Below are 14,655 nucleotides of genomic sequence, written 5' to 3'. Positions count from 1 at the left end.
AGTTAAAACAAACATTCTTACCGTACCCATTGCAGAATTTAAATGTATAAAACTTCAATTACGCCCTCTTATCCGTTCTATTAAAGAAGCCATGCACTTGAGGGAAATAAATCCAAAAAGTCTCTGCTGGAAAGAATGGAAAAAGGTTTTTCTCCCTTTCTATTTGTAGTTCATCTAGGCAGGGTTATGAAAAAGCAATTGCCTTTCATCTTTGGGACCACAGTTAAAATACGCATCCAAAGAAAAACTGTGAGCTGTGCTCTCCCAGCTCACTCCATATTCTTGACAGCTTTTCATATCATATTAACAGCGTAAATGGGCTCAATTAAATTTATTAGGTCAGAACAGCACAGGGAAGTTTATCCAGCAGCTTTTTTTTTACTGTCTGGTTAAGTAGTCATTGGTAACTTTAAACCCTTTTGTCCGCCGTCTATATGAGTGGATTAGTGAGTGATACTGTGAATTATCTATACCTGTTCTCTAGAAACGGTTATATCTTGAGATAGGGAGACCCTGTGGTCCATCTATGCTTATTTGTGTATATGTTCTGCACGACTGAACTACGCAGAGCTACACAGAACATGGAGTAAGCAAGACACCTGCCTTGAGGAGGTTATAATCTGAGACATGAGAAACAACAAATCAGATGCATAGTTACCTTTTTATATGAATATTAGTACTGCTCAAGGTGGTGGATTAAGACTAACTAGCTTCAGGACAGTGTGTTTGAGGAGGAATTTGTGGGAAGGTGGGTGGGAGTCTATCTTGCCAGAGTATGGTGGATGATAGACATAGCATTGAGGAAGAGGCAGAGACTGGAGTTACAAAAGGAGTGACTTTAGTAGTCAAATCCTTCTATGCTAATGTTGTCACATTAGGATCTATTAGAGGTCAAATAGAAGAGCTATCACCTTCTAGAATACATAACATTTTCTCATTGACAGGCCTCTCAGGAAGGTGCTGGTGCCCTCTCAGGGTTTCAATGTTTGTTCAAATTCACTGTGTTCTTTTGATCACTGACTTTATCTGGACTGTATTTTCTTAGGGCTTGTTTCCACTTACAGTCGATTGATGCTGCGGCAATTGAGCTACCGGGGTCGATTTAGCGGGTCTAGTGAAGACCTGCTAAATCGACCGCCGATTGGTCTTCTGCCGGTACTCCACTGGAACGAGAAGCATAAGGTAAGTAGATGGGGGAGTTTCTCCCGTCGACCCAGTGCAGTGTAGACACTGTAATAAGTCAACCTAAGGTACGTCGACTCAGCTTCGTTATTCACGTAGCTGGAGTTGCGTAACTTAGGTCAATGTAACCCCCTAGTGTAGACCTGCCCTTAGAGTGAGTGCCAGTAGTGGGCAGTGTATGATAAACAGATGAGCAAGTTTGATTGAAACTGAAAGAGCATAAAACAGCATATACAACTGCTACATACTCTAGACTTGTTAGTGTAGTCATTTAGAGCCCTCCTCTAAATAAATAATTTTGTCCTGTTTGCAACTTTGCCTTGAAATTTTTCCAGTTTCCTTCCTGAGGTTAATTTGACTTTTCAGCTGAATCACTCCATAGTTTTTTCTGCCTTTTTTGTCCAACATAGAAAGTCTTATCACAGAAACAATTCCATACGGTACAGTCAAAGAAAGGTGGGTGGCATTTTTCTGAAATGTCTCCTGACTGAGCCTTATGTATTCTTCTACATCAGCTGTCATCATACTATGCTGAGATGTAACAGTTCAAATAAAAATCCAATATTTCTCAGTTGTAGACTTGATAACCTTTGAATTTGGGGTTGTCTGCCAACTAACAAGTAGGGTAGATATTCTTATAAGCACACTTATTTAACCATGAGGATACTGCCACTTTTTTATGATGGAGTGCCCAGAAATATCACCTGTTGAAATAACCAGTGTCTTTTTTTTAAAGAAACAAACAAATTGGCTTATTTTCCTCTGCTCCTTTTATGCTTGAGTCAACAGGTTAGATCCCATATACATCTTTAAAAGTAAAACATAACAAAGTTTTCCAGGCTGTAGCGTTTGGAACACATAACATGTCTGGCAGGAGAATTAATGCAGATTTGTACAGCAGAAGGAACAGAAATAAGTTTAGAACAGCCAGGAGGTATGATGGAGAAAGGAAGTGTGAAAAAAGTAGAGGGAAAGAGGGAGCTGAGCATTATAAAATGGATTTTAAGTCAATATCTCTGGTTTTTCAGTTCATGTTGTCTCAGCCATATCAGTGTTTGGGGGAGGGGGTGGCGCAATTTAGACCCAGTGAGCAGTTGTCACCATCTGCTTTGTAACCTTGTGTGTCTCACAATGCTTTGCCATTGTAACTCACAACCAGCCTACCAATATACTTGGTTTACACATGCATTACAGTCATAATTCCAGCATGTATTCATAACTCTTAATACACATTTGCATCCATATATCATGCAAGAATATTAATGATCCGTGAGTTATTAGTTTTCAAATGATACCTCACAAGGCCTATTTTGTACAAAGACTATTACAATAGTGTGTAGGGTGTGAATACGGGGTACTTAGTGTCGCCCTCAAATGTGTTTGGTACCTTGATCTGTATTGTTTGTGATCATAAGGTCACATGCTTGAATACAAACTCCAGATTGAGTGATCATGGTAATTTACTGCTTTGTCATGTGACTGCTTTAGGCTTTTGCAATCCAGGATATTTTTAAAGCCCATTTTCCCAATGAAGATCAGTTTCTCATTAGGATAAAGAGAGATTGTTTACTGTACATTCTTCAACCTAGTGGCAAAACTGTGAATAAACTTCAATGGGCAACCCCATGTCACTAAGAGCAGTAAATCGTGAGGTGCAACAATCCAATTTAAAAGTGATGAATCAGTTGAGTAAAAATTGTCATTAGCCCATGTCAACGCTTGTGAGATGCTTCTCAGGAGGTGAAAGGACATTTTGGTAACAGAATTAAGATACCTTATAAAGAAAGAGTTGGGAGTTAAAAATGGATCTCTGTTAGCAAGAAGGAATATCAGTAAAGTTCAGAAAGGTTAATATTGTTGCATCTAGTGTAAAACTGCTCCTTTATGTATTTATATTTTTCTGAAATATAAATACCTATTTACATTATTAAAAGAGGATGTAATTAAGTAGCAAGGTTCTTTTCTACTTCACAGGAAAAATCCTGCCAGTATTGTGGCAGTAGGCCCAGGGGGCTGCATAAGAGCACAGTAAGTGGAAGAGAGAGGGAGGAAACAGAGAATGTTTAACATTCAGAATTTGTCCACAGCCGATAATTTATTGGAACTCATCTGTAACAAGGCCTGGCACTGATTTATAAGTTGATTTGAAAAATAAATAAAAGTGATAGAAACCTGCATTCGGTTTTAATGATAGACTGTTGCAGCGTGAAAAGTAAGGATATGAAACATTGCAAGGAAATTAGATATTATGCCCTGAAGACAACAGCAGCTACCAGCCCATTAATTGTTAGATATTTATTATTAAAAATTTCTTTTCATGAGTGACTGCAGAATATTTGCTCTGTTAAAGTTGTTGAGTTCTGACATGAATGAAGTGTATGGAGCTAATTTTTCTGTCGCTCTGTGCGAGTATGTGTATTTGTGTGTGTGGCCGACAAGGCAACTGAACCGAATAGGTGATGAATGTTTACGGCACAAACACACAAGTGCTGCCTCTAAATTGACACAGAATAGGGCAAAGGAATGCTGGGAAGTTTGCTGCTGCTCTGTACTTTAACAATGGAGGGCTAGATTATAACCTGAAATAAAGGGTCTGCTCCTGCTCCCAGTGAAGTTGATGGCAAAACTTGGATAGACCTTCAGCTGGTGTAAATTGTCACAGCTCAATAACAATTTATACCAGCTGAGGATCTGTCTTGCACTTTGCCAGAAGTTAGTGTACTGCATGATCACTTCTGTGCAAAAAACACCATGGAGCAGGGTGTTCATAACAGCCTGGAAGAGGGAAAAGGAAGGTAGGTGTACGTTTAAAAACTGGTCCTGAGTGGCATGTTATCTCAGCAAACTAGATGCTGTATTTTTGTCACTCTTGGTAAAGTTATTTTTTTTAAATAAAATTTAGCACTAATGAAGGATCCACAAAAATGAGACCATCAAACGTTTCCCTCCTAATCTTTCTCATGCTGCTAATCTGCCACTAAAAATGACCCTTTAAAAATGCAATATGATTGGGGGAAAGATAGAGATCATGCACATTTATTGAGATGGGACTGATGCTTCCTTAAGGCACTGGTCCAGCAGTTCGGTGACTTATTCCAAATTTTACCACTGATCCGCTCTGGGATTTTGGGTAGGTTCATTTCATTTTTCCGTGCCTCTGTTTCCCCATTTGTAAAATGTGTACAAACACTTACATTGTTTTGTAAAGCATTTTGAGGTCTACAGATGAAAAGTACTGAGGGGGAGAGGTGTGTGTGTGTGTGAGAAATATTTGCTATTTGTATTGCACCTAGTGGCTACAGCCCCATTTTACTAGCACTGTAACAGAGATAGTCCCTACCCTACAGATCTTATGTTCTAACTAAAAGACTTTGATTATTTTCATTATTAATCCAGCAGTATTGTATTAGAAAGAGAGAAGTAAGATAAAGCAGGGCAGGAAATGTTTTCCTGTCCTGCTAGAATTTTTGAGATTGAAACACGTTCTGATATCAAATTTTGGGATGAAAATCTCCATGAATTGACTATGTGGGAGAAAAAAATCATATTGGGTCAATCAAAATGTTATGATGATTTCGAAAGGTTTCATTTCAGTTCTGACCCTTTTTTTAAAACTACAGATTCAAAGCTTTTAAAAATGTTGAAATGGGATGTTTTGAAAATTTCAAATTTTGTTCTCCCAATTTGAAAAAAAAGATGGAAATCTGTCAAAACCGCAAACTATTTTGGTTTTGATGAATCGGCATTTTCTGATGGAAAAACGTTTCATTACAAATTTTTCAACCAGCTGTGTAAGAGAGACTAGGTCTATTTTAAGTCTGTTTGTTACTTAGACCATAAGCCAGGGGTAGTCAGTTACTTTTTGTCAAGGTCCAAAAATCTTGGTCAAGGTCCAGACTCCCAGAGAAATATTTTTCATACTGCAATGATGATGATCAAATAAAAAGATTTCATGGTCTGTTCAAAAACATCTGGTGGTTTGGATTTGGCCCGCGATCTGTCTATTCACTACCCCTGACATAGACTGTCTGGGGCAGTGCCACCTTTCCATCATGTGTACAGCACCCAGCACAATGGGGCCCCAATCATGTTTGGGACCTCTTAGCTGTATCAGAATAAAAACGTAAGTAATTATTTTTGCCTCCATTTTTTCCTACTGACTAACACACTGTAACTAACCCCATGTTTCTATTGCCATTTATCATGGCCCATTAGACCAGTTGTATTTTACTGGGGGATTTTCAAAGGCATGAGGGGAGATTAGGTGCACAGTTCTCCCACTGAAAGCCAATGCGAGTTGGGGGCCTAAACAGTCCTTTGTGTTTTGAAACTCTCCCCTTACATAATCAAACATAATTTACAGTTTGAAGCGAATGTCTGTATTCGTGTTATGTTTACAAGCCTTTTTAATGACAATGAAGTCTGTGAGGCCACGAACTTTGTTTTTCAAAATATGGATTTAAAAAGGGAACTTGGTTATGTTTTATGCAGCACAAGGAAGACAGGCAGCTATTAAAGAAGATTCACGGTTATAGGCACATATTAGTGTTGAGATTCTCTCTTGAAATGAGAAGTTGTAACATGAATTTGCATAATCCCACATTAAAATAAATTATTCCCTCCCTCAAGGCCCCACATCACAGCTAGAGCTAGGCAAATAATTAGTAACATTTTTTTGATCAATTTCACCTCTTTTTCTGTTTGTGAATTGTAAACAAATGCAACATAATTTTCTTAAATGTATTTACTCAAAATTATTTGCCCAAATATCTGAAGAATTCATGGTCTGAAGCTCATTTGCAAGTGGTTAGGTGCAAGTATTAGGTGGTCTAGATGTTTTGAGTGGGTGCATAGGTCATATGATACATTTTTGTTCCCTGACTGGATGAGTGGAACTTGTAGAATCAGCATTACTTTGAATATACGGGATTAGAACTCTGAAACTTGCTTTCTATAAAATATAAAATCCATTGTTTCCATGACCATTCTAACCCATAACTCATTCACGAGGGCATGGATTCTCAGCCTAGAGGTCATGACCGCTGGAGTAGTCACTACCCAAGCCAGAATTTATCCATGCATTTTTCTTTAAAAAGTAATTGCTCAGTTCTTGTCACAGCCACCCTTCTGCCTGCTGCGGAAGAGCGCATGGGACTCCACTCAGTACACGTGGCAGCTGGGGGACTGAAAGGCTGTGAAATGAATTGGGGTCTCTGGCATGGCCATTCAGAGCACTATTTCTGGGCCACCAGGGCAGCCCTGGAAGGTATTTTTAAATTACATTTTTCATTTTAAATCACCTAGACCCAGAGTGGTTATCAAGCTAATGAAATTCTCACATCCCTCTTTCTGCTGATGGGAATAAAGCATGCAGTACTGTGTCCTAAAACTATAGCATAAAAGAGCGAACTAAATGACACCACAATATAAGAGTAAAGAAGAAGAGGAAGGGCAGTCATGTTAAGGTGCCAGACTGGGTCTGGGGAGTTCAGGACCCAATTCCCAGCTCTGCCACAGATTTCCTGTGTGACCTTGGGCAACGTTTTAGCTCTATGCCTCATCTGTAAAATACGGATAATATTTCCTTCTCTTCCACCCTTCATTTGTGTCTGTTTATTTACATTATAAGCATTTCTGGCTTTTACTGTGGGGTTGTATAGGGACTACCACATGGAGGCTGCTCGGCACTTCTGTAATAAGTATTGCAGTTGTTGCTGTTAAAGGATTTCCATGCAACTTAAAATTAAGGGTATATATTATCCCAATACTAAGCATTATAAACCTAGGAAATGCAGAATGTTTGCATTTGAATGAAATTAAAGTAAAACATGTAGTTAAGGCACCCAAACAACCTTACCTCTGCCCTGTAGTGATGTGTTGATTTGCTATACTGGTGAATCTGTCTTGAAAAGATAGCTATAACTACACAAATATGATGAAAGCATTTTAGTATTTAAGTCCCAGATTAGATTAAACTGATTTTTTTAAGGAGAGATTTTTTTTCATATTTTCCGTTCCTCCCTCATTCACTAGAGGGCAGAGTTAAGGTTATTGGAGTTTGTAGTGCTTTGTTTTGGGATACCTACAATATCCCTGTAACATTCTGTAACTCCTAAATTCCAAAATATCAAGCGTAATCTCAACCTTACTTCCATTTTAACTAGTTTTTTGCCTGGCAATTTCCTTAGGTATATTAAATTATTAAACGTTTCATAAACACTCAACAAGAAACCCAAAGAGAATGCTATCATGTAATATTTCTAACTATTTGAAGATCTACTCTATCAATCTTAAGTCATTTAAAAAAATTCTAACTTTTCAGGACAAATTCACAAGACCGCCAGTAGCACAGGCAAGACAGTGCACAGTAGCCAGTTAAATTGGGGTTACACCTGGTTTGCATTGCAAGAGCAATGCACATCAGGCAAAATGGGCTGAATTTGACTCTTTAATTTGCAGTTGACTTACTGGTACAGTGGGCTGTACTAGTCTGGTGCTATGTAAAGTGAGAGCCCAGTCCCGAAATCTCAATGTCTTTGTGCTTTTAAGGGCTTCCCCAGAGCTCCTGACTCAGTTCCCCTGGCAGTGCTGCACTGAACTAGAGGTGGCAGTGCCATGGGTTGTCTATCAAATACTGAAACCCATGCTGGTATGAAGCCACGGAACCTCTAAAGAAATAAACTAACGGGGTTCTTTATAAATTCTCAAAAAAAAAATCAAATTGTATTAGAAAGTGCTGTAAAACTGGGGAGGATACACTGTCTTTTTCATACAAAGCAAAGATGCAGAATCCCTGCTTTAAATTCAAAACAGAATTCAACCTTACTTATGGAGAAGCGACCAGTGCCTCCACAATAACCTGTACCATTTTTGTTTTTCAATAATTTCCATGGGCCTCAATTTATATCCAAAATGTTTCTCTTTAAAAGTGATGGTTGGTTCTGCTGCATAAAAAGATTGTTGTCTGCATATTAAACATATGAGCTGGTAATAGGACTCCTGTACTTCATCTACTAAGAGAAGTATTTTAATTATTTTACTTTTCTTTAGGACAGATGTTCTTCCTGGGCTGCATAATAATACCAGCTCTTTCCTTTCAACAGGAAATCACAAAGATAGGGGGTTGGGTGGTGTAACTTGTAATTCCTCCTTACGTTGAAAGGAAAATAGAAGTCTTAGAATACCAATCTTCAATGCAATGAAATGAACAGACTTGCATTGCATGCTACTTACTTGTGTGAATGGGTTTTATGTTAGTTTGGGAAGCATGCTATTTCTGATTAAATCTGCAAAGATTTGCCATCACTGAGCTCCTTGCAAATCTGCAAGCTACATTTGTATGTACATGCTAGAAGTGTATGGAAACATCAGATTGAATGGAATTTAATGGTCATGGGTGAAATCTGTGAGTAGGATGAGGGAGAAGTTCCACTCCTCACACTGACTTCAGTTCCCTCCCTTAATGGTTGACTGGTTCCCATGCTGTGGTCCCTCCCCATTGCTAATCAGAGTAGCATATACCAAGACAAACCAAAGCTGGCTGACTGCCTGTCCTCTGCAGAAAGACATGATTACATGTTATATAGGACTATTTGAAAATTTCCCATAAATACTTTTTTTTACATAAAGCAGGTTTTGACTAAACTAAAATTTTTGAGGAAAGTGCTTGTGCTTTTAAGAAATGTCAGTATTTTGTCAGAAAACAAATTTTTTTCACTTTTTTTTTTTTGCTTTTAGATGACCATTTTTCAGTGTTTTGAAGAGAAGTTGAAATTTTCCATAGGGGAAAAAAACCATTTTCCAACCAGCTCTAATATTATCAAATCCTTTATCTGAGTTGTCATAAATATAAAGGTAAGGGTAAACACCTTTAAAATCCCTCCTGGGCAGAGGAAAAACCCTTTTACCTGTAAAGGGTTAAGAAGCTAGGATAACCTCACTGGCACCTGACCAAAATGACCAATGAGGAGACAAGATACTTTCAAAGCTGGAGGGGGGAGAAACAAAGGTTTTCTCTGTCTGTGTGATTCTTTTGCCAGGAACAGAAAAGGAATGGAGTCTTAGAATTTAGTAAGTAATCTAGCTAGATATGAGTGAGATTCTGTTTTGTTTAAATGTCTGATAAAATAAGCTGTGCTGGATGGAATGTATATTCCTGTTTTTGTGTCTTTTTGTACCTTAAGGTTTTGCCTAGAGGGATTCTCTGTTTTGAATCTGATTACCCTGTAAGGTATTTACCATCCTGATTTTACAGAGGTGTTTCTTTTACTTTTACTTCGATTAAAATTCTTCTTTTAAGAACCTGATTGTTTTTTCATTGTTCTTAAGATCCAAGGGTTTGGGTCTGTGTTCACCTATGCAAAGTGGTGAGGATTTTTATCAAGCCTTCCCCAGGAAAGGGGGTGTAGGGTTTGAGAGGATTTTTGGGGGAAAAGAAGTTTCCAAGCAGGCTCTTTCCCCGTTATATATTTGTTAGACACTTGGTGGTGGCAGCAATAAAGTCCAAGGGCAAAAGGTAAAATAGTTTGTACCTTGGAGAAGTTTTAACCTAAGCTGGTAAAAATAAGCTGTGGGGACCTGCATGAAAAACCCCCTATCTCTACCCTAGAGTTCAGGGGAGGAAGGAACTTGACATGAGTACTGCATTCCTAGCACCGCAGGGTGCTGGAACAATTTTTATAGTGGAGGTGCTGAGAGCCACTGAACAAAACTGTAAACCCTGGATAGGATAGAAACCACTTCAAAGCACCCCTAGTTCCAGCACCTATGTACCATGCTTACTACAGGGTATCAAAGCTATAGATACAAGTGTTCTCTGAAACAGAATTTAAAAAATGACATTGACTTGGGAAACAAAACCAGTTGACTTAGCTGAACCAATCACAACAGCATCAACTGTTCAGAACTATTAGTAATCAATCCATAGTTTAAAAACAATCTGTAAGAGGTGTAATTAAAATATTTCTGAATAAGAAATTCTAGTAAACCATAATTTGCCTTTGGATACCAGTACTCCGTGGGCAAACAGGCAAAATTCAGTTAAAATAATTTATCAAGTACTTGCTCAACTCTAGTTATTCCACATATTACAAAGAAAGCATCAGCAAGGGCATTATGTCTACACACAATTGATTCCTATTCATCTAGAGACGGAAAAATGTAGATGGGTTTAATATGTGAACCATAATGGAATCACATTCGCTAGAACTGGTCAGCGAGATGAATTGTATTGATCCATCATTAGGGTAATGTATATAAAAAGTTGCACATTGCTCTGACTAAGCAAGGCGTATCTTATTTCTAGAATACTGGTTAATATGAGATGCAACTTGTCAGTATATTGGTCTTTTGATAGTTCAGTATTAATAGCTTGAAAAGAACCAGTGAGAACTTGCCTGTGTTAGCACAGGAGCTAGATTATACCACCCTTATACAAATAGCTCCTTACCCCTTGTGGAAAGATGCTTTTGTAGTTTTTAGACCGGACTAGTACTCAAGAGAGATGGATTCAATTCCTTGCTTTGCCTTAGACTTCCTAAAGCATCTTGGCCAAGTCACTTAATCTCAATGCTTTAGTTTTCCATCTGTATAATGGTATAACACTTCCCTATCTCACATGAATGTTCTGGGAATAATTCTATTAATAGTCCAGGTGGTGTCCAGCTAGTTAGTTACCCTAATTAGTTCTTTACCTGACAAGTGGGGTGGCTACTCATGCATTCCCAGAATACTGGGATCGGTGCACGAGGTCATGGCGGCAGAGTATGGGATGATCTTCAAAATGGCATTTCTCCATCCGATATCAGACAAAACCACACCTGTTTTTGTCTCGGTACTGAAAGGGGGACAAATCTTAGACAAGCAGGAGTCTCTGGATTAAAACTAGATGAATGGCCTGTCTACTGACAAGTGGTCTCTCTGGTCCAGATTGTAAAGGTATTTGCAGTGCTGACCACAGCATCGTCTAATGTGTAACTGATTTAGGATCCAAAATCTCTTTTTAGTTGCAGCCTCATCATATCAGAGGACAAAAATAAAGCTTTTTGCCTCAAATAACTTAGGTAATGGATGGACTGCCAGCCCTCCCTGCTGTGGCAATTTTGAGCAGATGTTATATACCACCCTATTTGCTGTTGTGATGAGGCTTTAGACATCTGCCATTATTTATTACAGAAGGCTGAGGAAATAACAGGTCACCACTCCAGCTGAAGTGAGAGATTAATAGAAGGGAGAAAATGGAGGAAGATAAGCAGAGAACACTTTATAAGTGCATCTCAATAATACACCAAGAAGAGGATAAAAGGCTAATAACTACAGATTTACTAAGAATCCTGGTCTGCACAAATCCCAATTAGTTTAAAAAAAATTGTGAATGAAAGTGGCAGTGATTAGATTTTTAAAGTGTGGCTTTAAAGCATTGCCAAAATGAACCGAGCATTGGAAGACGTGAGATTTGAGTTGAATCGGAGTGGGAAGGCTGAAGAAACTGACCCACTTCCTGCTGTTTCATGCAAAAGGGCAAAAACTCTTCCTTATTGCCCCACATACTCAAAGCATCAGTGATGAAATGCTGACTCATCCTTCTAATGTGTGCATGCCAAAGGCATAACGTTGTATCCTCCTGCAGTGAGGATAAGCTGAAAGAGGCCAAGAATCCACCACTTGCTGCCCTTAGCTTGGAAAGGGGATTGTACTGAACTAGCTATAGCTGTAGTAGCTATAGCTGTATAAACGTGACCCTAATCCTCTTATTTTTGTAATACTTCATGGTTCTTCTGTTACTACTTCCTCTCCTTCCCCTATAGTCAAGGATTATTTGTATGCACCATCACAGCTTTCCCCAGGGAAGCCTGTGTGCCTAGAACAGAAGGATCCAACTCATTCAGGGCCAAATTCCATTTTTAACTGTGGGCCTCTGTCCATAGTGGAGCTCCCACTGATGTCAGTAGCAGAACCACAAAAATACATCAAGTGGGCTGGAAATTTGACACCATTGGCCTGGAATCTTCATTCTCCCACCAAAGCTCTAGGTACCTCTATATATGAATGTTAAATAAAGGGATCAGGCTTGTAAGCTTGACTGAAAAGTTTTTTTTTAAAAAGGGATTTGGAGAAGTGCCTTTACAACTGTAATTTAGCTGTCCTATTACTTATGGAGAAACTACATTCTTTCCAACATATGCAGCAAAAAAGGACTCTGGTACAAGATGTTCTGCTGTATCTTTCTGATACAAAACTGAGTGGCAGATGTGTATAATTTTAACCCATAGGTATAAAGAGCTAATGTTTTCTCTATTTACTAATAGCACTGCTATTTAGAAACAACATTTGTGCAGAGTACATTTTCCAAGTTATTAAAAAATCTGCAAAGAAACAGCTGATGTTAGGATTGTTTCTGCAGTGCAAGATTAACTCTCTCAGACTTTGTTAATCCAGCTCTGCTTTACCCATATGCCTGGAGAGCCAAAAGTACTAAGTAATAGCTATTCTCACCACAAGCAGGCATGTCTGATTTGTTAATTTGAGGTTGTTTTAATCCCAGGAAAAATGGAGTTTGATTATTGAGCTGGTATAGCTAGGACTCACTCATTTATTAAGGGTGTGGATTGTGGGACAGGAGGAGGACTGGGTATGATTCATAACAGGGATTAGCTGCCTTTGAAATCACCTATTCCCTAGGTATTTAGCTCTCAAAGGTGAGGATTTTTATCATGAATGGTGATGCAGCACAACAGCAAAGTTACACTTCCTCCCACGAAGAAGCATGAACACTTACATCCAAATTTTGCCCTTGATTACACCTGCACAATGGGGCTATACAGATGTGACTGAGGGCAGAATTTCTGTCTATCCAGGAGCTAATTTTGAATTGTGTATTAAGGCATCCAGAGAATTCCTCAACTATAACTTCCCATTTTCAAAATATGAAAAAATTTCTATGTAAAAATGATCCAGATTTGGTGTCTTACTAGGAGGTCGAAGGAGGAAAACACAGTGCCTTTTGATATATTTTTGGATTGTATATTTCTTGGAGCAAGAACTGGAGTCCTCTATGGACTCAATCAGGAGAGTAAAGGCTAGATTTTCAAAGGTAATTAGCACCTAAAGCTGCATAGTGAGGATTTATTTTTTCAGAAGAGCCTAACATGCTTATGTGCTTTTGAAAATCCTGCTAGTCCCTATCTGCATCTTTAGCTTTAATATAACTTACTTGTGTACCATCCATGTGCTGTACAAAAATATGGCTTAGTCCTGAAAGCTTCCTATGAGGCTCTAAGGGTCAGATTTCCTAGGTTATTTAGGGACCAAAAAGTTCTGTGCTTTCTCCTGTGACAGCCAGTATCCCACCCTCTTCTTTTTGTTTCCATAGTGTTAAAAGAAATAAAATCTGTATGTGTATGGGGGGGGGGGGGAAAGCTTGTGACAAACATAGAAACTAAAAATTGAGGCAGTTATTCCATGTTGAACTCAAAAGTTGCATGTAATGTAGAAATCCTTTTAATATCTAGATCCAATAGGATTGAGCTAATGATGTCCAAATCTCTCCAAGGCCAATCTTTAAGTTGTCATAGGAATGGGGAGTCATGTATTAGTTCTAGTCCCAGTTCACCATAAAACAGGCAACTTTGGGCAAGTCACAACCTCTCTGCCTCCTCAGCAGTAAAATAAAGGTTTATTTCTGCCTCACCATGATACTGAGAGACTAAACATGATGGTAAACCACTTGGGTAGTCAAGTAGAAGGAACTATATAAATATTAAAATTAACATATAGTATTAGGAAAATGAGTCTAAGTCTTTCATCTAACAAACTGAGCAATTACCTACACTATAAGAACCACTTCATTTAATTTCTGCCCCAACTAGTAAAGTTTGGCTTTATTTTTCCAGCTCCCCAGGCTGTACAAATATAAACATGGTCATGGCTAAGGAAAAAAAATGCCATGTCTAAATAAGGAATGGTCAAACACACAGCATGGTTTGTGCATGGGAGCAAAGGAAGAAGGAAACAAACAACACCGATCAGTGAGGCAGGCACTCATCTCTATGGGTACTCCTACCTTTCTGTCTCAGGCAAAATGGCAGAAGTGAGATTTTATGGAAAGACTGCATGAGACTAAGGACATGGATTGGTGAACAGGTTTGGGGAGGGCATTCAAGCATGAAGGAAAACATGAAATTACTTTATTTACACAAATTAGATGTCTTCAAGTCACCATGGCCTGATGAAATGCATCCTAGAATTCTCAAGCTGACTGAGGAGATATCAGAGCCATTCGCGATTATCTTTGAAAAGTCATGGAAGGCAGGAGAGATTAAAAGGGGCAAATATAGTGCCACTCTATAAAAAGGGAAATAAGGACAACTCAGGGAATTACAGACCAGTCACTTTAACTTCTGTATCCAGAAAGATAATGGAGCAAATAATTAAGCAATTAAGTTGCAAACATCTAGAAGATAAAAGGTGATAAAT

Source organism: Lepidochelys kempii, chromosome 2 (assembly GCF_965140265.1).
Source record: "Lepidochelys kempii isolate rLepKem1 chromosome 2, rLepKem1.hap2, whole genome shotgun sequence".
In the NCBI taxonomy this organism is placed as follows: Eukaryota; Metazoa; Chordata; order Testudines; family Cheloniidae; genus Lepidochelys; species Lepidochelys kempii.
Note: the sequence above shows the minus strand (reverse complement) of the source record.